This window comes from Mustelus asterias, chromosome 11 (assembly GCF_964213995.1).
Source record: "Mustelus asterias chromosome 11, sMusAst1.hap1.1, whole genome shotgun sequence".
In the NCBI taxonomy this organism is placed as follows: domain Eukaryota; kingdom Metazoa; phylum Chordata; class Chondrichthyes; order Carcharhiniformes; family Triakidae; genus Mustelus; species Mustelus asterias.
In genome coordinates, this window is record NC_135811.1 from 32582207 (window position 1) to 32607645 (window position 25439).

Sequence of the window (25439 nt, forward strand, 5' to 3'; positions counted from 1 at the left end):
ACGAATATTGCTTGCCACTTGTCAGCCCATGCCTGAATATTGCCCAAATCTTGCTGCATTTGGGCATGAACTGTTTCAGTGTCTAGTGAATCATGAATGATACTGAACATTGTGCAATCGTCAGTAAATATCCCCATTTCTGACCTTATGATGGATGGAAGGTTATTCATGAAGCAGCTGAAGATGGTTGGGTGCAGGATACCACCCTGAGGAACTCATGCAGTGATGTCCTGGAGCAGAGATAATGACTCCCAACAACCACAACCATCTTCCTTTGTGCCAGGTATGTTTCCAACCAGTGGAGAGATTTCCCCCGGTTCCCACTGATTCCAGTTTTGCCAGGGTGCCTTGATGCCACACTCAGTCAAATGCAGCCATGATGCCAAGGGCAATCACTCTTGCCTCTCCTTGGAATTTAGCTATTTTGTGCAAGTTTGAACCAAGGACATAATGAGACCAGGAGTTGCATGGCCCTGGTGGAACCCAAACTGAGCATCAGTGAGTAGGTTATTGCTAAGCAAGTGCCACTTTATTGCACTGCTTTTGACCCCTTTCTTCACATTACTCCCATTGCCTTTGCAGTATCGAGTGCCTTCAGCCACTTCTTGATATCACATGGAGTGAATCGAATTGGCTGAAGGTTGGCATCTGCGATGCGAGGGACCTCCAGAGGAGGTCATCCACTTGGCAGTTCCGGCTGAAGACTGTAGCAAATGTTTCAGCCTGTCTTTTGTACCAATGTGTTGTGTAATAGGGTAGAGTTGACATGTGTAATGTGCGTAGTCAATGGTGTTCTACTCCAGGAAGCCAGACCTAATCTTTACAGAAATACATATTTCAAATATACACCTCCAAACACAACAACCATAGTTTCAGTCTGTTTCTATATCTCAAACACAAAGTGAATTCCCAGTTAATGCCCAGCTCCTGAGTACAATTATATACTCAGTTATTACACAATTAGCAAATTTCACTTTTTACAATGGGGCAGAATTTCACAGGCTCCTGCCGTAGCTTTGCAAGGGGGGTGGTGTGGGGCGTTAAAATTTCCCAGTGTCCTTCCCACCCAATCCTGACCTGTCCACAGATTTATCAGGGACAAATGAGGCCCATGGTGGCCCATCTGCCCTCAGTGAAGCTGAGACTCTTAAGTGGCTAATTAATTGACAATTAAGGACCACTACCCACCCCGGGATGGGGGAACCGGGCAGGTAAGCATGCTCAGACCTCAGGCAGGAAGGGGCTTCAATCCCATTAATGGTCCCCTTTATCAATCAGGCACCCCTCTCCCTAAGCCCTGGGTCCTTTGTCCCCTTCTCTTCCCGCTGCGAGACCCCAGATTTCCCTGTGTCCTGTGGGCTCCGACACTTTAGTCTCTGAGGACTGCTCGTAGTCCCAGCATTGATCATCACTCCCAGTGACACTGCTGGCACCACAGGGCTGCTGGCCAATATGAGTGGTCGGATGCTCTCTGGGACAGAACTCACACGCAAGTGACGGACAGAAGTCACGCCACCAGTCAGCAGTGCATTAGGGGTTATTAATGGCTGATAGGCCAGCCAGCCGTTGTGGATATTCTCTGAGTGGCAGGGTGGGAAACCCTGCTGCAGTTAAACTCGGCAAAAATATAAACGATTGCAAAGCTAGCGAAGTTGCCTACTCATTCCACCAGCCTCATTCTGAGAAGAGAGACTGAACTGTGGATTGCTCTCAGTGAATCTAGAGCACTGGTGATCTCCTTCATGCAACAGTGAACGGCAGATTGTGATATGTTACAAATAGCTCCATCTTCAACTTGGAAACCTGGAAGGAGCTGGACACAAAGATTCATGGACATAGCCTCCTTTATGGCCAGTAGCCTTGAGATTCTTGTTTTACTCCATGGTTGCAATAGTGGTTTCAGGGACTGCCATATTTCAGTGTGGGTGGTCTTACCAGAACACAGACAGTGGCACAATGTTCCTTGCTTAGGTTTGGGAGGGAGAATTGCTCCCTGAACTGTCTTGGTGGACACAATGTCCTACTAAGAACACTCCTTCCCTTTCCAGCGGCTTGTCCCGATCTGCATCACCTCTGCACATTCCGCAAGTCATGCTGTATGCTGGAGGGATGTCCCCTACTTCAGCCATGTCTGGGAGTAACTCCATCATGCAGAATGCCTGGGGTCAGCAAAAACTTCCCCAGCACCTGTCACTCCACTCCTTGTCGACCTCTCAACCCTTAAAGAACTAAAGAAAGCACAAAATACTTGTAGAATCAAAGCAACTGCATCAAAATATCAAACAGCAGCTAACTGTGTGGAGTTTGCACATTGTCTCCGTGTCTGTGTGGGTTTTCTCTGGGTGCTCCGGTTTCCTCCCACACTCCAAAGATGTGCAGGTTAGGTGGATTGGCCATGCTAAATTGACCCTAGTGTCAGGGGGATTAGCAGGGTAAATGAGGGTTACGGGGATAGGGCCTGGGTGGGATTGTGGTCGGTACAAACTCGATGGGCCGACTGGCCTCCTTCTGGACTGCAGGGATTCTATGAACTTGCAGGTAGATGATAATCCTTTTAAACAGAGCTGATGGGATGTCCTTTCTGCTATTGGACACGCGTTCACTGCACAGGTTAAGCGATGGCATCACATTTAACTCCGACTCAAGAACAGCTTCTTCCTTGCTGCTGTCAGACCTTTGAATGGACCTACCTTGCATTAAGTTGATCTTTCTCTACACCCTAGCTGTGACTGTAACACTACATTCTGCACCCTCTCGTTCCCTTCTCTGTGAACGGTATGTTTTGTCTGTATAAGCGCGCAAGAAACAATATTTTTCACTGTATGTTAATACATGTGACAATAATAAATCAAATCAAATCAAATCAAATCATTTACATACTAATTGATATCACACTCTTCCTGCTCTGTGTATATTCAACAGAACTTCACTGTGCCCTAATCGTCTCAGCCATGATAAGCGTGCACACTGCTAACCTCATTTTGGACTCTTAAAGGCACCAGCAGTGCCCAAAAAATGATTGATACCAATTAAAATTTCACACTGTGCATCTCCTAAGGGAATTCAAATTCGATGTGGACCAGCTTGCTCCATGTAAACCCATCGCCTGCCAGTTGCTTAGGAAATGCCTTGGCAATGGCCACAGAGACTGCCTGGCATTTCAGCTGGAGATGTGAGAAAATGAGATGGAGAGGGGCTGAATGTAAACCAGAGGGTCAATAAGGTGGTGACTATTTTAGCTTTTTGCATTGAAATCAATTCTCATGCAGAAAGAAAAATTAAAATTGAAAGCAAACTGAGCATCATAATAAAATGCTTCGCTCAGAGAAAGCTTCTAGTGAGAATTTAGCAGGATAAATTAAAATAAATATAGTTCCAAAGTCTCCCATATTCCATTGCGTATGTTTATATGTTTTGGCATTAATCTGCTCTTGCAAATAAATGACCTGCACCTTTGTGTCCAGTCCAAGATAATCTACTTACTATTTTCACAGGGCATGCACTAATGTTAAACTTTTGTTCCAGTTTGTTTGGCTATAATTCAAGAAAAGTTCAAACCAAAGAGACAAGCTTCAAACAAAAGTGCTTCTTACAATGGGAGTTGTGTAAAGTGAGCACTCTGCCCTTTTACAAATAGTTAATCCGTCAATGCAACGGCATCTTGAGGTTTTTTCCCCTGCACCAAATTGGGAAAGTGTTCTGTATTTTTGTTCGGTATCACCCGGAGCCGAAATGGAAGTTTACTTTGCTTGACTAAACTGAAATGGAGGCTGGAGCACAGGCCCAAGGAAACAGGGTTCTCCGATCTGTGGATGACCATTGTTCAGGTACTTCATCCTGATGTCAACTATATAGTCGTTGCTCTCAGAAATTAATGGCATCCCATATGCAGGTTTGGATTTTGTTTTGATTTACCACTCATTTTCAAGTGGTTTCATGCACTATCCCAGTAAAGGGAGGCAATAATGGCTATCCCCTCAACATCAGCACCCAGGGCCCGATTTTACCATTGCATCGCGCCAGTTTTCGGGCACGAAAACATGGTAAAGTCGGGCGTGAGGCCATTAACGTGATCCGCGCCCGCGCAGATTGCCACCTTACCGAAACGCGGGAATGGCGGCGATCCGCTTCGCGCCCAAAACGGGCGCAGCGGCGATTTAAATGCATTTGCATGTATTTAAATTGAATTAATGAACTGCCCGCCCAACTTTATCAGCATTTTCCCCTTTACCACCGCGTTTGCCAATCCGGAACCGCGCCGTAATGGACCTGCTAAATAAAAGTCTGAATCAGGCGCTCCAGCTGCTGAAGAGCACGTTCAGTGTTTCCAACGGCTCTCTGACTCACATCAGTGGTGGGGGAGAGGTGGGGGGGGTCAGATCATTCTCTGGTTGGGGGGCGGAGGGGGGGAGGAGGAGGAGGCGGGTCAGATGTTCCTCTTGGTGGGGGGAGGTGAGTGAGGCCAGATCATTGTCTGGTGGGTGGGGGGGACGGTGGGGGCGGGGGGTGAGTGAGGCCAGATTGTTGTCTGGCGGGGGGGGGGGGGGGGGGGGGGGGGGAGGAGGAGGGAGGCGGGGAAGATGTATTTCTGGCGGGGGAGGGGGGGCAGATGGATCTCTGGTGGGGGCACGGGGGGGTGAGGGCAGGGGGATCCGTTGCCACTCTGCGGTGATCGGTGGGTGGGGAGGGGGGCAGGGGTGGCGATTGGTCTGGGGAGCGGGGGGATTGATAAGGGGGACAGTGATGTTTGTGGGTAGTGGGGAGGGGTGGATAAGGGGGACAGTGATGTGTGTGGGGAGTGGGGGGAGTGGATAAGGGGGACAGTGATGTATGTGGGTTGCGGGGGGGTGGTGGATAAGGGGAACAGTAACGTGTGTGGGTAGTGGGGTGGTGGATAAGGGGGACAGTGATGTGTGTGGGTAGCAGGGGGAGTGGATAAGGGGGACAGTGATGTGTGAGAGTAGTTGGGGGGGTGGATAAGGGGGACAGTGATGTGTGTGGGTAGTGCGGAGGGTGGATAAGGGGGACAGTGATGTGTGTGGGTAGCGGGGGATTGATAAGGGGGACAGTGATGTTTGTGGGGAGGGGGTGGATAATGGGGACAGTGATGTGTGTGGGTAGTGCGGAGGGTGGATAAGGGGGACAGTGATGTGTCTGGGTAGTTGGGGGGGTGGATAAGGGGGACAGTGATGTGTGTGGGTAGTGGGGGGGTGGATAAGGGGGACAGTGATGTGTGTGGGTAGCGGGGGGGTCGTGGATAAGGGGGACAGTGATGTGTGTGGGTAGTTGGGGGGGTGGATATGGGGGACAGTGATGTGTGTGGGTAGCGGGGGGGTGGTGGATAAGGGGGACAGTGATGTGTGTGGGTAGTGGGAGGGTGGATAAGGGGGACAGTGATGTATCTGGGTAGTTGGGGTGGGTGGATAATGGGGACAGTGATGTGTCTGGGTAGTTGGGGTGGGTGGATAATGGGGACAGTGATGTGTGTGGGTAGTGGGGGGCGTGGATAATGGGGACAGTGATGTGTGTGTGCACCCTCGGTCCCGCTTTTCGCTCCCAAGCCGCTTTCTCCGCTTTCTGCGGCCCGGGAACGATCTGACACGGGCGCGCTTTTTCAATTTTTTTTCTAACTGCGCATGCGCAGTTCAGAGCTCCGATCGTTTCGGCCGCGCTGAGCCCCGCCCACAGCGCGAATGGGACCCGCGATGTTTTTTTCAGGCTGAGTGCGTAGGGCGGGGGGGGTTGCCTGAAAGCAGGTTTCTAAGTCGGATCTGAATTACGCCCAGATTCAGCACTTAGTATGAAAATGATAAAATCGGGCCCCCACTTTCAAAATTGTTCCCCAGAACTGAGACCAGTGCCCTTTAACACCTGTCTGCATTTAAATAGGGTTAAGTGGGGCATTACTAATCCTCCCACTCCCTTTTCCACAACTTAAAAATGAGCCTGATTTCCCTTCCATCCAAAGGTGGTAACCCAATGAGATGTGGTGGAACCACACTTAACCAGGCATCCACTGATAATGAGGACTGTGATTCCCCGCAAGTCCAGTGCATTAGTCGTATAGTCCCATGGGCATTAGCTGTCCTGCCATGAACCCGGACAGAAAAATTCATCTCAACAAACTCTGGCTGCTTCTGTCAGTCAAAGGTATGTTTTCAATTATTGGAAAGTGGTAAAGCATATGTGCTTACAGTCAAATTCGTTCCATATTAAGTGGATGCATTGTGAAAGATGCTTTGTTCCAAAGCTCAAATCCTGTATTGTTTAAAAGCATTGCCAGGTGAATAGGAAAACGACAAGATGTGGTTTCTATTAGCAGCAACAAGAAACTGACTATGATAGATATGGGCTTTACATTAAGGAAAAAGCATCTAGTTTCCAGTTCAGCGTTTAGCACAGTTTCAAATAGAGTGGGAGACCTGCAGGACTCAAAGTGAGATCTTTCAATATGCAGCACACATCAAAAACTCATCTAAGAACCAAAGATGTTAGACTTTCTTTTTGTATTGAAATGGTTGATGTTACAGGTCTAGAATTGTACTTTTAATATCCCACTTTGTTTTAACCTGTGCACTATTTGTAAATAAACTTCAGCATAATATTATCTTCGGCCCAACTATAAAAATTGGTTATCTGTCACCTTTTTGTAATCACCGTGAGAATGTAGTCAACTTCCCAAGTTGTCTCCAGGGTGGCATACCATGGTTAGCAGATGCTTATCGGTTTCTTGTCATTTTTTCTTATTCACAGCACATCTAGGGTTGTGATTTTTCAGTTCAAAAGTGACTTGGGCTGTCTACGGATACTACCTCACTGCCATAAGCATTAGCCAATAATGTGGAGTGTATAACAATTGGCTAGAAATATATCGCTTGAGAACTGAACATTGGATTTGAAGTTCGATTTAAGTAAATTGCCAGAAGCAAAATAACAATTACAATGAGTACAAAGGTCCAGAAAAATGTGGTCCATTGATTAGAATTGACTAAACTGGCAGTGAAGCAAAAAGGAAAGACGGAAATGCGATGGAACTCAAATTATAAGGTCGGCATTGAAGAAGGAACACTGATCATGAAGGCCGATGAATAGCAGTGACAACACGAGAAGGAAAAGGGGTGTCAGCTCAAATATAACACTCAAGTTATGGACTGGTAGGAAGCAGAACATTACGTGAAACATGAGATACTCAGAACTAGCTTAACTCTCAGGTCACAAGTGGCAGACCAGTTGATCTATCTGTGTGTAAGAAATTAATTAAATCTATTCCACATTTTAAGCATAGATATTTCTTCCATTGCAAAACTCACTCACACTTCATTATAGCAGGGAGAAAGTGTGTGGAGGAAGGTTGTCAATATCACTCTTACCATCCTCGCTGCATTTTTACCAATGGATCTGAAATATGTGCATAAGAACATAAAACATGTTAGCAGGAGTAGGCCATTTGGCCCTTTAAACCTTCATTCAATAAGATCATGGCTGATCTTCTAATTCAATTCCAATAGTGTCCTCACACCCCTAAACTCCAATAGTATCCAAACACCTATCCATCTCTGTCTTAAATATACTCAATGACTGAGCACCCACAACCCTCTAGGGTAGAGAATTCCAAAGATTCACAACCCTTTGAGTGAAGCAATTGCTCCTTACATCACGCCAGCTCCTTAGCCTGACCCATAGTTCTCCAGCCATTGAATACAACTTGCCAACAGATACTCTGTAAAGCCTTGTCACTATTTTAAGTGCCAACAGGCCTCATTCATCTAAGTTCGAGTGAAAATAGACCAAGTCAAATTAATCTGTCCTCTTGGACAATCCCCTGATCTCAAAAACCAGTTTAGTAAACATTCTAATGGAAGTGTCTCCATCCTTAGGCAAGGAGACCAGAACTGTGTTTGTGTGGACTTATCAAGACCTTATATAATTGCAGTAAGATTTTGTTACTCGAATGCACTAACATCTTCATAATAATAGCATTTGCTTTCCTAATTGCTTGTTGTACCTGCATGTTTACTTTTTGTGATTCGAATCCAGGTCCCTCTGTATACCAACATTTCCCAGTCTCTCGCTGCTGAAAAGAACTTTTTTTATGTTTTATCTCCCAAAGCAGATAACTTTACGCTTCCCCCACATTATATCAGTCAAGTTCTTGTCACTTATTCAACCTATCCATACCCCTTTATGCCTCTATGTATCCTCCTCATAGCTTACTTCCCCACCTATCTTTGTATTATCATCAAATTGCACTGTTGCAAACTGATTAATTTTTGTGGCTTCTAATTGAGGGCGGCATGATGGCACAGTGGTTAACACTGCTGCCTCACAGCACCAGGGACCCGGGTTCAATTCCAGCCTTGGGTGATGGTGTGAAATTTACTGGTTCTCCCTATATCTGTGTGGGTTTCCCCCGGGTGCTCCGGTTTCCTCCCACAGTCCAAAGATGTGCAGGTTAGGTGATTGGACATGCTAAGTTGCCCCTTAGTATCCCAAGATGTGTAGGTTAGTAAATGTGTGGGGTTATGGGGATAGGGCGGGGCAGAGGACCTAGGTAAGATATTCTATCAGAGAGTTGTGTAGATTCGATGGGCCGAATGGCCTCCTTCTGCACTGTAGAGATTCTATGACACCCGTAACACCTTAAGTATAAGGGTAAAATGTTACAGAGAACTCAGGAATGTAATTGGAAGCTCTGGTGATTGTAAAGTGTGATATGTGATTAGAAAAGGGAAATGGAATTGTACGTTCAGTGATTCCTCAGCCCCAGGATGGGGTCTTGTTCAACAGGTGTATGACCCACTGAAAGCCACATCATCGGTCAGATTGTCTAATGAGTGCAGTCTTCAAGCGAGGCTTAATCACCAGTTAATCATTATAATTGCAAGAATCCTGGTAGGATCAGTACTCTGAAAATTCCCAGATCTGTGGTTTAAATGCAGTAATCTGCCGAGTGAGAAGGTCTATCAGTGATCCTACTGGAATATCTGAGGTCAGAGGTAGGTTTCCTCATTTTAATAAAACGATCTTGTGTCCAACAAGCATGAACACATCTTGAGTACCCACCAGAGTGAGAAGGGATGGCAAGGAGGAAAGCAGTGTCCACCACTCAGTGCTTAGTGTAGCCACAGTGCAATATGCAATTTTCATTGAGTCTATCAACATCACTGGAAAGGAAGCCACCTGACTGAAGTCCTCAGCCATTATCGAGATGCATCACCAGATGAGTCCAATAGCCGATAGCAGGAAAGTTTGTCTCCTGCTGTACCAGCTTCCCTATGGAGCCCAATCTGTGGCAAAGTAAACTGATGGCCTTCTCTTTCTTTCCCAGTAGAATCTGTCAGCGTAGGCAAAGATCTAGTTTATCAGCAACCCTAACCAAGCTTTCTGGACCTTCCACCGCATTTCTGGTGTATAGTGACTTTCAGAACTAATTTTTCTGAAAGTTTTAAGAGTTAATTGCTGGACCAAGAGCTCCTGATCATAAATCAGTTGACTTTTGAGTTAGCTGCAGTCCCACAAGCAAGTTTTACCTGATTATTATTGAGAAGGGCAGATGTCTCACATCAATCAACCGCTGGCCTTTTTGCCAAACTGAACGGGACCCTGTAATGAGTCACAGAAGACTGACTCAGGAAAATCCAATGGTGAGGATGAAATAAAGTGGGACTCAAAGGAATCAAATGACCATCAATTAGAGATCCCACAGAACTCCCAAAAAGATAGACATGAGATTGCCATGGGGCAGTGGATCCATCTTTATAGAATTTGTCAATGGACTTGAGTGCAAAAACTGCGAAAGAACACCCATAACTGGTGTGAGGCAATCTGTTACTGGAGGGAAGACAATTTCTATGGGAGTCAATCTTTTTTTAAATTCATTTGTGGGACATGGGCATCGCTGGCTGGCCAGTACTTATTGCCCATCCCTAGTTGCCCTTAAACTGAGTGGCCATTGCAGAGGGCAGTTGAGAGCCAACCACATTGCTTTGGCTCTGGAGTCACATGTAGGCCAGACTGGGTAAAGACAGAAGATTTCCTTCCCTAAAGGACATTAGTGAACCTGATGGGTTTTTCTGACATTCGACGACGGGTATTGAATTCAACATCCACCATCTGCCGTGGCAGGTGTCAAACCCAGGTCCCCAGAACCTTAGCTGAGTTTCTGGATGAATATTCTAGCGATAATACCACTAGGCCATCCCCTCACCGATAGTGCTGTGAGAGATCGGATGCTCACTTCCTGGAAACCGGCACTTTAGTATTAGTCCTTAACATCAAAAGGGGAGACAGAAAAAATACAAAGGGGCCTTTGTAACAAGATGGATTGTTGGAAATGGGGAAGGAAAATGCATTTTAGCCACAGACATGTTACATAACTGACAGCCTTGGAGCTGGAAGCAGATTTGAAAATTTGGAGTAAATGAGAGCACCAGGAATGCTGGCATGTGTAAGAGGATATGCAAAAGACAAACCACATGCAATGCAGAGATTGAATACAAAATAAACAGCACACAGGAGATGGACAGGAATGATTAAGTTATTCAGATGAAAATCTACTCTCTGCATTCTTTCCTGGAAGTGCTGTTGTTTATTAGGTGCCTGCTTCCCTTTGGTATTACAATATCTCAAGTCAATCATCACACATGCTTGAAAGCTATCCAACTCGTACCGGCTCTCAACATGTGGCAGACTTTTACAGCAGTTCCTCAAACAGCCAAACTATTCTCAGATTGTCGCACATGAGGTGCTTTAAATAGGTTTATGAGGAAACTCTTACAACCTGACCATGCCCCAGCTTCAGAACAAATGAGTGTTTGCCGACTAAAGACAGACAGTTAAGGCACTCAATTCACCAGATTTATCTATAGATATGAGTTCCATGATCTTTGCACTGAGTGACTTTTTTTCCTCCCTGGTGGCAGTAGAAATTTGGAAAATGACTACCGAGACAAAGCACAAGGCCACACTTCAAAAAAAAGAATTGATTTTACAAAATAAATAAAAAGGCAAGAAGAATTTCAAATCAGTTAGTCAAGTTCTTTTATCATTGGAAGCATGGTGCGTCAGCTGTCAAAAAGACACCTCATACTCAGGAATGCAGGGTGGCAAATAAAATGTGAAGTCTGGGTAGCACAGTGGTTAGCACTGCTGCCTCACAGCGCCAGGGATCCTGGTTCGATTCTCGGCTTGGGTCACTGTCTGTGTCTAGTTTGCACGTTCTCCCCATGTCTGCGTGAGTTTCCTCCAGATGATCCGGTTTCCTCCCACAGTCCAAAGATGTGTAGGTTAAGTTGATTGGCCATGCTAAATTGACCCTAGTGTCGGGGGGTTAGTGGGGTAAATATGTGGGGTTATGGGAATAGAGCCTGGGTGGGATTGTGGTTGGTGCAGACTTGATGGGCTGAATGGCCTCCTTCTTCAATGTAGGGATTCTATGATTTATGATTAATTGCTGAAGCAGGACTGGCAAACAACAGAAAAGTGGGAAAGCAATTGAAGATTCAGGAAACTTCTTCGTAATAAGAGATAACATGCCATCAGCTAGCTGTTGGATCTGGAAGTGATTAATAACGTTCATCGTTTATTTTAATCACTAATATGTAATATTATAGAAATGCTAGTGTAGCGACAAGTGTTGTAAAACCTTGTAAAGCCTCATCAAAATATGTCACAAGAACATAAGAAATAGAAGTAGGCCCTTCAAGCCTGCCCCACCATTCTATAAGATCATGACTGATCTATGCTGACCTCAACTCCTTTTCTGTGCCATTCCCCCATCGCCCTCTATTCCTTGATCCACTTTAAATACTTCCAATGATCCAGCCTCCACTACTCTTTGGGGCAGAGAATTCCAGAGATTCACCATCTTCTGTGAGAAGAAATTTCTATGCACCTCAGTTTTAAATGACCGGCCCTTTATCTTGTAGCTCTGTCCCTTTGTTCGAGACTCTGCCACTAGTGAAACCATCTCACCATCTACCCTGTCAAGCCCCCTCAGGATCTTTTATGTTTGAATAAGATCACCCCTCACTCCGCTAAACTCCAAAGAATACAGACCCAGACTATTTAGTGTCTCTTGGTAGGACAACACTCTCAGCCCAGGAATTAGCCTGGTGAATCTCCTTTGGACTGCCTCCAATTTTACTATATCCTTTTTAAGGTAAGGGGACCAAAACTGAATGCAGTATTCCAGGTGAGGCCTCACCAACACCTTGTACAATTGCAACAAAACCTCCCAATTTTTAAACTCCATATCCTTTGCAATAAAGGCTAAAATGCCATTTGTCTTATTAATTACCTGTTGGGCCTGCCTGCTGTCCATCATAGTTCTCTCCTCTCTGGAAATAAATGCATGAAGTAATCTGATGTTGATTTCCCAACCAGGAACTCCTGAAGCAGCTTTCTGAGGGAACACCGATAGGAACATAGGGATTAGGAGCAGAAGTAGGCAAATTCAGCCCTTCGAGCCTTCTCCGCCATTCAATCAGATCATAGCTGATCTCTCTTTGGTCTCAAATCCACCTCCCCACCTGTTCCCCATATCCCCTTATCCCTTTTTTTTGATTAGAAATATATCTATCTCCTTCTTGAAACCATTCAATAATTCAGACTCCACCACCCCGTGGGGCAGCAAGTTCCACAAATTCACCACCCTCTGCGAGAAGTAGTTTCTCCTCATCTCAGTTTTAAATCTACCGCCTCTCAATCTATACCTGTGATTTCTTGTTCAAGATTGCCCCATAAGAGGAAACATTTGGTCTACATTTACTTTAGCAATCCCTTTTAAAATTTTATATACCTTGATCAGATCCCGTCTCATCCTTCTAAACTCCAGCTAGTATAAGCCCAAACTGTTTAATCTCTCCTCATACGTCAACCCTTTCCTCCCCAGAATCAATCTGGTGAACTTCCTCTGAACTGCCTCCAATGCCACCACATCCTTCCTGGACATAATACTCCAGATGTGGTCTCACCAACGTCCTATACAATTGCAACAACACTTCTCAACTTTTATACTCCAATCCCTTTGGAATAAATGCCAACATCCCATTGGCCTTTTTAAAAAATTATGTGCTGTATCTACATACTGACTCATGAGTGTAGACACCCAGATCCCTCTGCCCAGACACATTTTGAATCTGCTTTCCATTTAGATAATAATTTGCTTTCTATTTTTTCTGCCAGAATGGATCTGCCAAATTTTGGCCCATTCTCCAAGCCTATCTACATCCATCTGTAAAATCTTTATCTCCTCTTCATTGCCTGCTTTCCCACCTATTTTAGTATCATCCGCTAATTTTGCTATGTTACACTCTGTCTCTGCTTGCAGATCATTCATATGGATTGTAAACATGGGCCAACAGTATTTTCTTCAATGATGGTGCCTCATCATGAACACCACTGGGAAATCAGCCACTCTATCTTTTAAGACTGTCAAAATATGTTTATATAAAGTTAGATTAATCTGAATTTTTAGTTTTGGAGTGGAGATTCACTTACTGAGAACAGATACCGAGAATTTGGGCATTTGGTTCTGTATCTATTAGTGAACAGAAAAATCACTAATCTTGTTGGTATATCTGCTTTTCAACCACCTGCCTTATTTAGATATATTGGTCAGAACATACTTCACTCGTGGAATTGGAACCCATCTTGAGGTTCAGCTCAGAATCAAGGCTGAACTCCCAACATTTTTTTTTAACACAGCCCTTGCCAAGAGAGCTGCTGGGTGCATGCACTAGAGTGGTAAAGTACTTGGCCAACCTCCCTCAAACCTGGAAATTGCAGGGATCATGGGCTCTGGATTTTCAAGGCCATTCAGTAATATCTAGAAATAAAAACTATCAAAATTGATGCAACATCAGTCGAAAGTGTAATGGATTAAGCACCATGTCTTTTGTTGTTCGAGGGATACTTACCAGTCCAGAAGAAGGCAGTGAAGAGTCAGGGCAATGAAGCTAATTTTTGCTTGTTAAGCTCTATTAATAACTTTGTACAAAACCCCTTAGGTGCAGCCTCAAATTAACGTGTGAATATTTTACTTCAGGTCAGAGCTGGCAGAGGTGAGCTTAGTGAAAGGGAAGTTTTGGAAATATCATAGTGCATAGTGTTATGGTTCAGATTAGAAACTCCAAATTGCTTTATGGAGCCTGCCTGAATCATAATTTTTCATCTTGAATTTGGTTAGGATGCGTATTGAAGTTTCATTTTAGGTGTGATTCAAAAGACCCACTAGGGAGCTTTTATCAAACAAAGTTTATTTAAGAATATAGTTAACATGTATAGTAAGAAAATTAGCAAGAACCTTTATCGATTATAGACAAGAAACAAAACAACTACTATAATGTATAACTCTTAATGAATATCTCTAATGTGATCCAATTAAAACCAAACCCATAGACAACAAAAAAAACCTTTTTCACGGGTTTAACGCAGAACAGACTGGTGATCACTTGATACTGGGATTGAAGCTATTAGTTGAATTCTGCAGTCCAATGCTCTTGAGACTCAGAACAGTTTGAAGACAAGACAGCTTTTCAAAGCACAGATTACTTACTGCATCATGGCAACAAGCCTTCCTTTCAGCTAACTGGTAAAATTTTCAAAGCAAAACAGAGAGAGAAAGAGACTTTTTTTCCAGCTTGCTCCTAAGACCACCTCTAACCCTGCAGCCAAAATTAAACTGAGAGCTGAGAAACTTTGATCACCTGACTGGGGTGGCACGGTGGCGCAGAGGCAGCACAGTGGTTAGCATTGCTGCCTCACAGCGTCAGGGACTTGGGTTCAATTCCAGCCTCGGGTCACTGTCTGTGTGGAGTTTGCACATTCTCCCTGTGTCTGCGTGGGTTTCCTCCGGATGCGCCGGTTCCCTCCTACAGTCCAAAGATGTGCAAGTTAGGTGGATTGGCCATGCTAAATTTTCCCTAGTGTCAGGGAATTAGCAGGGTAAATATGTGCGGTGACGGGAATAGGGCTAGGGTGTGGTCAGTGCAGACTCGATGGGCCGAATGGCCTCCTTCTGCATTGTAGGGATTCTATAATTCTATGATCTGCCTACAGCTTTTCTCTCCTCCCAATAAGGACATCACCTAAGGCTGTGACCATGATTTTAAAAAAACTTTTAAAGGTACACTAACATCACAATAGTGTCAGGAGTTCTCAGCCCCCAGGAATGGCAGGGGGTGGAAATTAATAATGAGTGTACCACAGTGGAACAAGGGTGGCTTACGAATGCAGAGCGTAGAATTCACCAGTCAGCTAGCTCGGCATGGTGAGGAACAATGCAGGAGATGGAGAATGCAACTGAGCTTTGTAACAATCCAATAAAATGTGCAGAAGGCATAGAGTCATAGAGGTTTATAGCATGGAAACAAGCCCTTCGGCCCAACTTGTCCATGCCGCCCTTTTTTTAAAACCCCTAAGCTAATTCCAATTGCCCGCGTTTGGCCCATATCTCTCTATACTTGTCCCATGTAACTGTCTCAATGCTTTTTAAAAGACAAAATTGTACCCGCCTCTACTACTACCTCTGGCAGCTTGTTCCAGACACTCACCACCCTCTGTGTGAAAAAATGGCCCCTCTGGACACTTTTGTATCTCTCCCCTCTCACCTTAAACCTATGCCCTCTAGTTTTAGACTCCCCTACCTTTGGGAAAAGATATTGACTATCTAGCTGATCTGTGCCCCTCATTATTTTATAGACCTCTATAAGATCACCCCCCCAGCCTCCTACGCTCCAGAGAAAAAAGTCCCAGTCTATCCAGCCTCTCCTTGTAACTCAAACAAAAATAATCAATTAGTGGTGATACCTTACAAGAAATAGCTCACCATTTATACCATGTGGATCTATCATGCGCGAACAGGGGATAACCCAGTCATCAGCCAATAGCAGCTTGCATTGATGCAGTGTGCAGCATTTTCCAGCAGTTCCTGCCAGTGGGAGCTTCCGGCCCCTTCGAAGGCAACCCCATCTGTTCCCCGATGCCAGTCCGGACAAGCCATACAAAATGCCATAGACTTCGGCAGGACTGAATGATCCCACCGGCAGCCAATGGCGAGCCACATCTGCCATCGGGAAACCCGCCACGGGGGAGGTCCAGAAAGACCCGGCTAATGCCTTTCTGTAAACAAAATAATTCAAAGACTCTTCTGATGATAAGGAAAATCAAATACTTAATTTTTAATAACTAATAGATACTTGCAATTGGCTCAATTATCGTTTTCCATCCACTTAATAACTATAAACGAAACAAAACTAATATTAGAAAAACACCCTGACTTGTCCAGAACATTAGTTTAACATTAAGAATGACATTTCCAATTCATGATAAATATATGAATATAAAAGGTATTCGCACACCATATTCCTTCCATTTATCAAGTCAGCAGAGATTTCAGGGTTTGATAGCAATGTTTTAGTTGGCGAAAGTCAGCTTACTCTGTATTATGCAATCGTTCAAATAAACAACAGTGAACTGACCACAGCTTGGACTTCAAGGTTATTTTGACCCATACTGACCAGAGCCTTCAACCTCGAAGCCAAATATAAGCCACTGAAAGTATTATCTCTATCAACACACAGAGAGGAATGCCACTTTCCAATCAGTAGGAATGCAGACAAAGATTCTTTTATGATCAGCCGACTTCACAGCGATCACTGTTTGCACCTGGAATTATCCAAATTTGAACCTTTATGCTTAAAAAGAGTAGGAACCAATTATAAAAATATAATAATAAGGGAAGATACCTTCAAAATGAAAACAAAGGCAATACATATTCCTTCCAAGTATTCCAGATGGGTTTATATTTTGGCAATATCACTTCTCCATAAATCTGTTGCACTTAAAGGCACACTAAAGATGTGTGCGGATGGATGGATTCCTGATCGGTAAGGGAATTAAGGGTTATGGGGATCAGGCGGGTAAGTGGTACTGATCCACGTCAGATCAGCCATGATCTTATTGAATGGCGGGGCAGGCTCGAGGGGCTAGATGGCCTACTCCTGCTCCTATTTCTTATGTTCTTATGTTCTTAAAGGCAAACGTGATACAGAGAGAATACAGCAAAGGTTTACCAGTAGAGAAAATGCTGGAAAATCTCAGCAGGTCTGGCAGCATCTATAAGGAGAGAAAAGAGCTGACGTTTTGAGTCCAGATTACCCTTTGCCAAAGCCCAAACGAAGGTTTACCAGGCTGATTCCTGGGATGGCAGGTCTGTCATATGAGGAGAGGCTAAGTCAGGTAGGATTATATTCACTGGAGTGTAGAAGAATGAGAAGGGTTCTCATAGAAACTTATAAAATTCTAACAGGGTTAGACAGGGTAGATTCAGAGAGAATGTTCCCAATGGTGGGGGAGTCCAGAACTAGGGGTCATAGTTTGAGGATAAGGGGTAAACCTTTTAAAACTGAGGTGAGGAGAACTTTCTTCACCCAGAGGATGGTGAATGCGTGGAATTCACTACCACAGAAAGTAGTTGAGGCCAAAAGGTTGTCTGATTTGAAGAAGAAATTAGATATAGCTCTTGGGGCTAAAGAGATATGAGGGGATGGGGGGGGTATTAGGATATTCAATTCGATGATCAGCCATGATCGAAATGAATGGCGGAGCAGGCTCAAAGGGCCAAATGGCCTACTCCTGCTTCTAATTTCCATGTTTCCATGTTTCTAAGAAACAATCCTTTTATAGAATCTTCAGGCAAGAGGGGGACGGTGTAAATGAGGACATGGCATCGCAGTATTGATCAAGGAGTCAATTACTGCAGTGAAGAATGATGTTAACTTAGAAGGTTCCTCATGAGGCCATGTGGGTAGAATGTAGAAACAAAAAGGGGGCAATCACATTGCTGGGAGTGAACTACAGATGCCCAAAGAGTCAGGAACAGATAAAAGGGCAAATATGTAGGCAAACCTCTGAGAATTGTAAGAATAATAAGGTAAAAATAGTAGAGGATTTCAACTTCCCCAATATTAACTGGGATTGTCAAAGTGTGAAAGGTTTAGTGGGGGTGGAATATTTAAAGTGCATCCAGGAGAGCTTTTTACGCCAGTATGTAGAATACAAGAGAGGGGGTGGTCCCGGACCTAGTTTTAGAGAATGAAGTCAGACAAGTGGTAGAAGTTTCAGTGGGGGAGCATTTTGGTGACAATGATCATAATTCAGTAAGATTCAAAGTAATTATGGAAAGGGACAAAGTTGGACGAGAAATAAAGGTTCTGAATTGGGGGAGGGCAAATATTAATAGGATAAAACATGATCTGGCCAAAATTAACTGGGAGCAGCTACTTGTCGGAAAATCTACAACAGGGCAGTGGGATCCATTCAAAAACAAAATAGAGTACAGGGCCAACATGTTCCCGTGAAAGTGAAGGGTGGGAGCAACAAGTCCCGAGAACTCTGGATGTCAAGAGATACCCAGATTTGGATAAGGAAAAAAGGGGAAGCTTGTGGCAGATACCGAGGGCTCAAAAACAGTGAAAGCCCTAGAGGAGCATAGAAAGTGCAGGGGTTACTTAGAGAAGAAATTAGGAGAGTGAAGAAGGGACATGAAAAAACACTTGTGGGTAAAATAAAGGAAAATTCTAAAGCGTTTTATAGAATGTTAAGGGCAAGAGGATGACCAGGGAAAGAATAGGGATCAATGTAACTATTTGTGGAGCTGGAAGACATAGGTGAGGTATTAAATTAGTATTTTACATCTGTGTTCCCTATGGAGAAGGATGATGTAAGTATAGAAAGCAGAGAAGGTCATTGTGATTAACTTGAACAACTTAACATTGAGAGGGAGGAGGTATTGATGATTTTAACAGGCCTAAAAGTGGATAAAACCCCAGGCCCAGATGAGAAAGATCCCAGACTGCTGTGGAAGGCAAGGGAGGAGATTGCAGTGCCTCTGACAATAACTTTCAAATCTTCTCTGGCAACGGGCCAAGTGCCAGAGGACTGGAAGACAGCTAATTATTCAAGAAAGGAAGTGGGGAAAAACATGGAAATCACAGGCCACTGAGACTAACTTCAGTGTTCGGGAAACTATTGGAAAAATTCTGAGGGACAGAATTAATCTCCACCTGGGAAGGCAAGGATCAATTAAGGATAGTCAGCATGGTTTTGTCAAAACGAGATCATGTCTTACAAATTTGATTGAATTTTTCCAGAAGGTGACTGGGTGTGTAGTTGAGGGTATTGCATCGATGGAGTCTACATGGACTTCAGTAAGGCTTTTGACAAGGTGCCACATGGGAGGCTGATGAAGATGGTAAGAAGGCCCATGGGATCCAAGGCAATTTGGCAAACTGGATCCAAAGTTGCCTTTGTGGCAGGAGACAAGAGGTGATGGTCAAAGGTTGTTTTTGTGACTGGAAGTTTGCAGATGACACAAAGTTGGTGGGGCGATAAGAAGTGAGGAGCCAAGCCTGAGATTACAGGACAATATAGATGTGCGGTTAGATGGGCAGAACAGTGGTAAATATGGAACTTAACACTAAAAAGTGAGAGGTAATGCATTTTGGGAGGACTAACAAGGCAAGGAAATATATAATAAATGGCTGAGCCCTAGGAAGTACAGAGGATCAGAGGGATCTTGGTGTGTATGTCCATATATCTCTGAAGACAGTAGGACAGGTAGAGAAGATGGTTAAGAAGGTATACGGGATTCTTGCCTTCATTAACCGAGGCATAGAATATAAGAGCAGGGAGGTTATGATTAGCTGTATAAAACACTGGTTAGGCCACAGCTGGAGTACAGTGTGCAGTTCTGGTGGCCATACTATAGCAAGGAAGTGATTACACTAGAAAAGGTGCAGAGGAGATTCACCAGGATGCTTTTTCATGTCCCTTCTTCACACTCCTAATGTCTCTTTTAAGTAACCCCTGCACTTTCTATGCTCCTCTAGGGGTTTCACTGCTTTGAGCCCTTGGTATCTCCATATGCTGGGTTGTAGCATTTCAGCTATCAAGAGAGACTGGATAGACTGGGGTTGTTTTCCTTGGAGCAGAGAAAGCTGATTGAGGTGTGTGACATTATGAGGGGCATAGATAGGGTGGATAGGAAGGAACTTTTCCCCTTAGCAAAGGGGTCAATAAACAGGGACATAGATTTAAGTTAAGGGGCAGGGGGTTTATAGGAGATTGGAGGAAAAACTTTTTCACCCAAAGGGTGGGAATCTGGAACTCACTGCCTCAAAGGGTGGTAGAGGCAGGAACCCTCACATTTAAGTATTTAGATAAGCACTTGAATTGCCATAGCACACATGGCAAATGGAAAAGTGCTGGAAAATGAATTAGAATAGAATCATCATAGAATCATAGAATCCCTGCAGTGCAGAAGGAGACCATTCGGCCCATCAAGTCTGCACTGACTCTTTGACAGAGCATCTATCCCAGGCCATTCCTCGCCCAATCCCATAACTCCACGCATTTACCCACTAATCCCAACCATCTTGGGACGCTAAGGGGTAATTTAGCATGGCCCATCCACCTAACCTGCACATCTTTGGACTGTGAGAGGAAACCGGAGCACTCAGAGGAAACCAACGCAGACACGGACAGAATGTGCAAACTCCACACAGATATTCACCCAAGGCCAGAATCAAACCTGGGTTCCTGGTGCTGTGAGGCAGCAGTGCTAACCACTATGCCACCGTGCCATCCAATAGATTGGTGCTTGTTGACCAACGTAGACACAATGAGCCGAGGGGCCTCTTCCCGCGCTGTAATGGCTTTCTAATGACCCTAAACCGTAACTGCTTGAGTTCAGGTCCACAAGACAATATTACAAGTTTAACAGCTTTGGGGAGGTCATGTGACATACCTCCCCAACATTTGATTCCATTGGGCGTCCCACATGGAACTGTGAAGGATTCTCCGTCAATTCGTCAACTGGGGAGCGAGGCCCATGTTGGCCCAAGAGAATCCTGGCCAGAGTATTACATGTACCTGTCATTAGCCTGGTTATGGTAGCTTACTGACAGCTAGGGTGTGATCTTACCAACATGACATGTTCATGCCATGCTGCTGCAGTCGCGAAATTGGAGAATTTGGTGGCCAGCCAATTCTCCGTTCACTGTAGTGAGATGGGAAAATCCCACTGGCATGAATGGTGGTAAGATTCCAGCGCTAGGTTTTGCTATAAGCCATAGTCAGCTAAGGTAATTCGCCACATATCCTTACTGTTCTGGGTCCTGATAACAGAGAGAGGTGGGGGCCACGATCGGTCTGGCTAGGAGGGGGGGTGGGGGATAAGGGGGACAGTTATGTTGTAGGGGTGGGGCAATGTCTGTGGGGAGGAGGGGGGGGGAGACATTATCGGGCCCGGGAGCAACGTGGAAGGGGAGCGTTTTTCTATTTTGTTTTACTGCGCACGCGCAGTTGAAGTGTTTTGGGCGTGATAAGCCCCGCCCACAGGCCCACAGAGATTCAGAATCGTTGATTTTTTTTTCAGGCAGAGTGCGTACGGGGGTGCCTGAGAACGGGTCTAAAAGTCAGATCTGAAACACTCCCAGATTCAGCACTTAGAATCAAAATGGCAAAATCGGGCCCAATGGGTGGATTCTCCTAAAGCCCCGCTGGCAGGTTCTATGGCAGGCCTGGGGGGGGGGGGGCAATACAGCGGGAGGCCCAGATCAGTTTCATGTCAGTGTGAATTTACAGTACGATCCTCAGCTGGTGCCCGCCATGACGGGTCAGAAAACCCACTGAAGGCTGGCATGAAACTCATTTCATTCTGTGCATGGGATGCAATTGAAGGCCCAAACCCCACACTAAATTCTCCGCAATGGCGGTGCGAAAGCAAGCCGGCGCAAAATACATGTGGAACAACATGGCGCACAGATGTCAGAACTCACCTGAACAATGCCTGGGGCTGCCTCTGGTATTCGGAACGGAGGCCACCAGCAACCCTGGGCCCTGGAACAGTGAACCTTCCAGATTCAGTGTCCTGGCGGAACTCCATCTTCCAGCCTCAGAACGCTCCTGGAAATCCATCTCCAGTTTCAGGAGATCCAGCTTTTCTCCATCGTGGGTCAGTGATGTTGGGTGCCTTTTCGGAATGGCACTCAGGTAGGACAGTGGGCTACGTGCCATCAGGCCTGTCCTACCACAGGATACAGCACAAAACGCGTGATGCATAATTAATCAGGTTGCGCCTAAACATTTGGCATGTTTTCCCGCCAGCCTCTGCAGCAGGTAACAGTCTACATTCCCTCCCCCACCATAGCAACTTAGTCTCAAAATGGGAGAATTCCACCTTATGTTTCTATTTCTAAAGCCCAGGATCCCATTTGCCTCTTTAACCACTTTCACAACCTGCCCTGCCACCTTCAATGTTTTGTGCGCACTTATCCTCAGAGCTCTCTGTTCAGAATTCAGAATTCTATGCTTTATTTTATATTGTTCTTCCTCTCCTTCTCCATATTTCCCTGTTCTTCCTACCAAAAAATGTATCATTTCCCACTTTCCTGCATTTCACTTCACCTGTCACATGTCCACTCATTCCATCAGTATGCCTGCATCCTCTGGAAGTCTATCATTATCCTCATTTATATTTCCAAGTTTAGTGTCATCTGAAATTGTATTCCGTGCACCCACACCAGGTCATTATTACATAGCAAGAGAAGCAGCTGTCCCACTACAACATTTGAGGAACTCCACTGTTCACCAACTCCCAGTCTGCAAACCAAACATTCAAAATCACTCTCTGATTCCCTCTACTCAACCAACTTATTTCCCTGCTGCCACTGTCCCTGTCATTTTTATTGCATGGACTTCAACGTTGCAGGCAAGCCTATTTTGTAGCACTTTATCAAACACCTTTTGGCCATGAATGTACACCATATCAACTGTATTACCCTCATCAACCCTCTCTATTACTTCATCAAAAAGTTTAATTAAATCGGTCAAACACAAATAAAATCAGAAAACACTCAGCAGGTTTGGTAGCATCTGTGGAGAGACAACAACATTTCAGCTCTACAACCTTTCATCAAACCACAACTTGCTTTCAATAAATTGCTTTAAAGTGAATTAATTTTGTTTCAAATTATCATTTGGGCGGCAGGGTAGCACAGTGGTTAGCACTGCTGTCTCAGGGACCTGGGTTCGATTCCTGGCTTGGCTCACTGGCTGTGAATCTCCCATCCACGCCCACCACTTTTCTGGCGGGTCGGGCCGAGAGATGCGGCCTTGAACGTATTCGCATCTCCCAGAGCCAATGAGCAGTCGCCGGCCAGACCACGCTGTAAACCGGCGGGAAGGCAGGTAAGTAGTTCAGGTCCCGATCAAATCTCTCACCCCGCCAGGAACACTTCATTCCGGTGGGGTTCAGACTAGCTTCCCACATTCGGGGAGCTAGCGGGAAACCGCACTGGAATGAAGGGGGGGCAATCGAGGCCCCCCCCAGGGGCTCGGGCAGTGCGGGAGTGGTGCCTCCTGGGCATGGGCACTCTGGCAGTGCCAGCCTGTGCCCCTTGACACTGCCCTATTGTGGGCGGGCCTACGTGCGATTGGTGGGGGTGGGGTGTCCTGCTGCCACTATGCATTGGGATCGAATTGGGATGGAGGGAGGGCAGCAATTGGGGCAGGCTGGGGAGGTGGTCTGCTGGGGGGGCCTGCCTCCCGGGGGGATCTGACCCCGGGGGGGTCAGCAGCATGGGGTCTGCCGGGGTGAGTGGGGTGGGGGGGGGGGGGGGGATCGCCACTGCTGGGGGGTGGGGCCTGGGCATCAGGGCGCTCCGGGGCGGGGGGTGTCAGGGATGGCCCGGGAATTGTTCTGGGGGCCACAATCGGGTCGTGGGGGGGGGGGGGGGGGACTGGAGGGGCAGCACTGTGTGGGTCCCGGCTGGCCAGCGATCGGGCTGGCAGTTGACAGTTTGGGGCCACTGCGCATGCGCAGAACTCCAGAACTGTCAAACTCCGGTGCAAATAGACCCCGCCCCCCCTAGGTTTTTAATGAGAGTCACGACTGGGACCTCTTCAGTGCACAGACTGCGGAGATTCAGGTAAGAGGCTGAATTGTCAGAACTGTCACAATCTAGAACAGTTTTCCTGCCAATTCAGCACTTTTGGGAGAATTGCCCCCACTGTCTGTGTGGAGTTTGTGCATTCTCCCCATGTCTGCGTGGGTTTCCTCCCACAGTCCAAAGATGTGCAGGTTAGGTGCATTAGCTATGTTAAAATTCTCCCTCAGTGTACCCGAATAAGCGCTGGAGTGTGGCAACGAGGGGATTTTCACAGTAACCTCATTGCAGTGTGAATGTAAGCCTACTTGTGGCTAATAAATAAACTTTACATTTCTGGAAGCTTTTGAGGTTTGACTGGCCTGTAGTTGCTGGGTTTTTAAGGGGAGGCAGTAGCACGGTGGAATTATCACTGGACTAGCAATCCCGAGACCCAGGGTTATGCTGTAAGAACCTGGGTTCAAATCCCAGTTGGTGAAATTTGAATTCAATAAAAATCTGGAATTAAAAGTCCAATGATAACCATGAAACCATGATGTCGTAAAAATCCATCTGGCTCACTAATGTCCTTTTGGGAAGGAAATCTGCCATCCTTACCTGGTCTGGCCTACATGTGTCTCCAGATCCACGGCAATATGGTTGGCATGCAAATGCCTTCTAAAATAGAGGGCAGTTAGGGATGGGCAATAAATGCCAGCTCAGCCAGAGATGCCCACACCTGGTAAAAATGAATTTTTAAAAATTCTCACTGCATCATCCCTGTATTGAAGGAGAATTAGAAAATTATAGCCAGTTCTTCCACAATTTCCAACCTTACTTCCTTCAGTATCGTTGGGTGCACCCCATCAGGTCCTGGTGGTTTATCAACTTACCAACATCCAGAACTCCCTCTCGACAGCACTGTGGATGTACATACACCACGTGGACTACAGCAGTTCAAGAAGGCAGCTCGCCACTACCTTCACAAGGGCCCTTAGGGGTGGCCAATAAAATGCCGGCCTAACCAGAGGCACCCACATCTCTTGAAAGAATAAAAAGAAGTACCTTCCCCGCATCGCCACATGGTCAATTTCTAGCCAACTATGGATATAGCAACATTATCTTCCGTGGCAAAATCAGATGCAAAATATTCATTTCGTACCTCAGCCATGCCTGCTACCTCCACCTGTAAAGAGTGAGGCAGGGGAGAGTGCCAGACAGGCGAGCAGGACTATCTACTGCTGACGTATGAGGAGGAAGATATTATCAGCTTGAGGTTTGGTTGCAAAGCCTCAGCTGTCCACAAAAAAAAAGGTGAGAGCATGGACATAAAAACACGATGTCCCTAAAATTGCAGTACTCCACAGACAAAAACATTAAGCCCTGCACCTCTCTTTCTTCCCCTATCTTTTATCTCCCAATCTCCCCTCTCCAGAAGCTTGAAAACTCCACAATGTCAGTGTCAATTCTTTCAGCTTCCTGGGCTGGAGAACTGATTGCTGAAAAAAG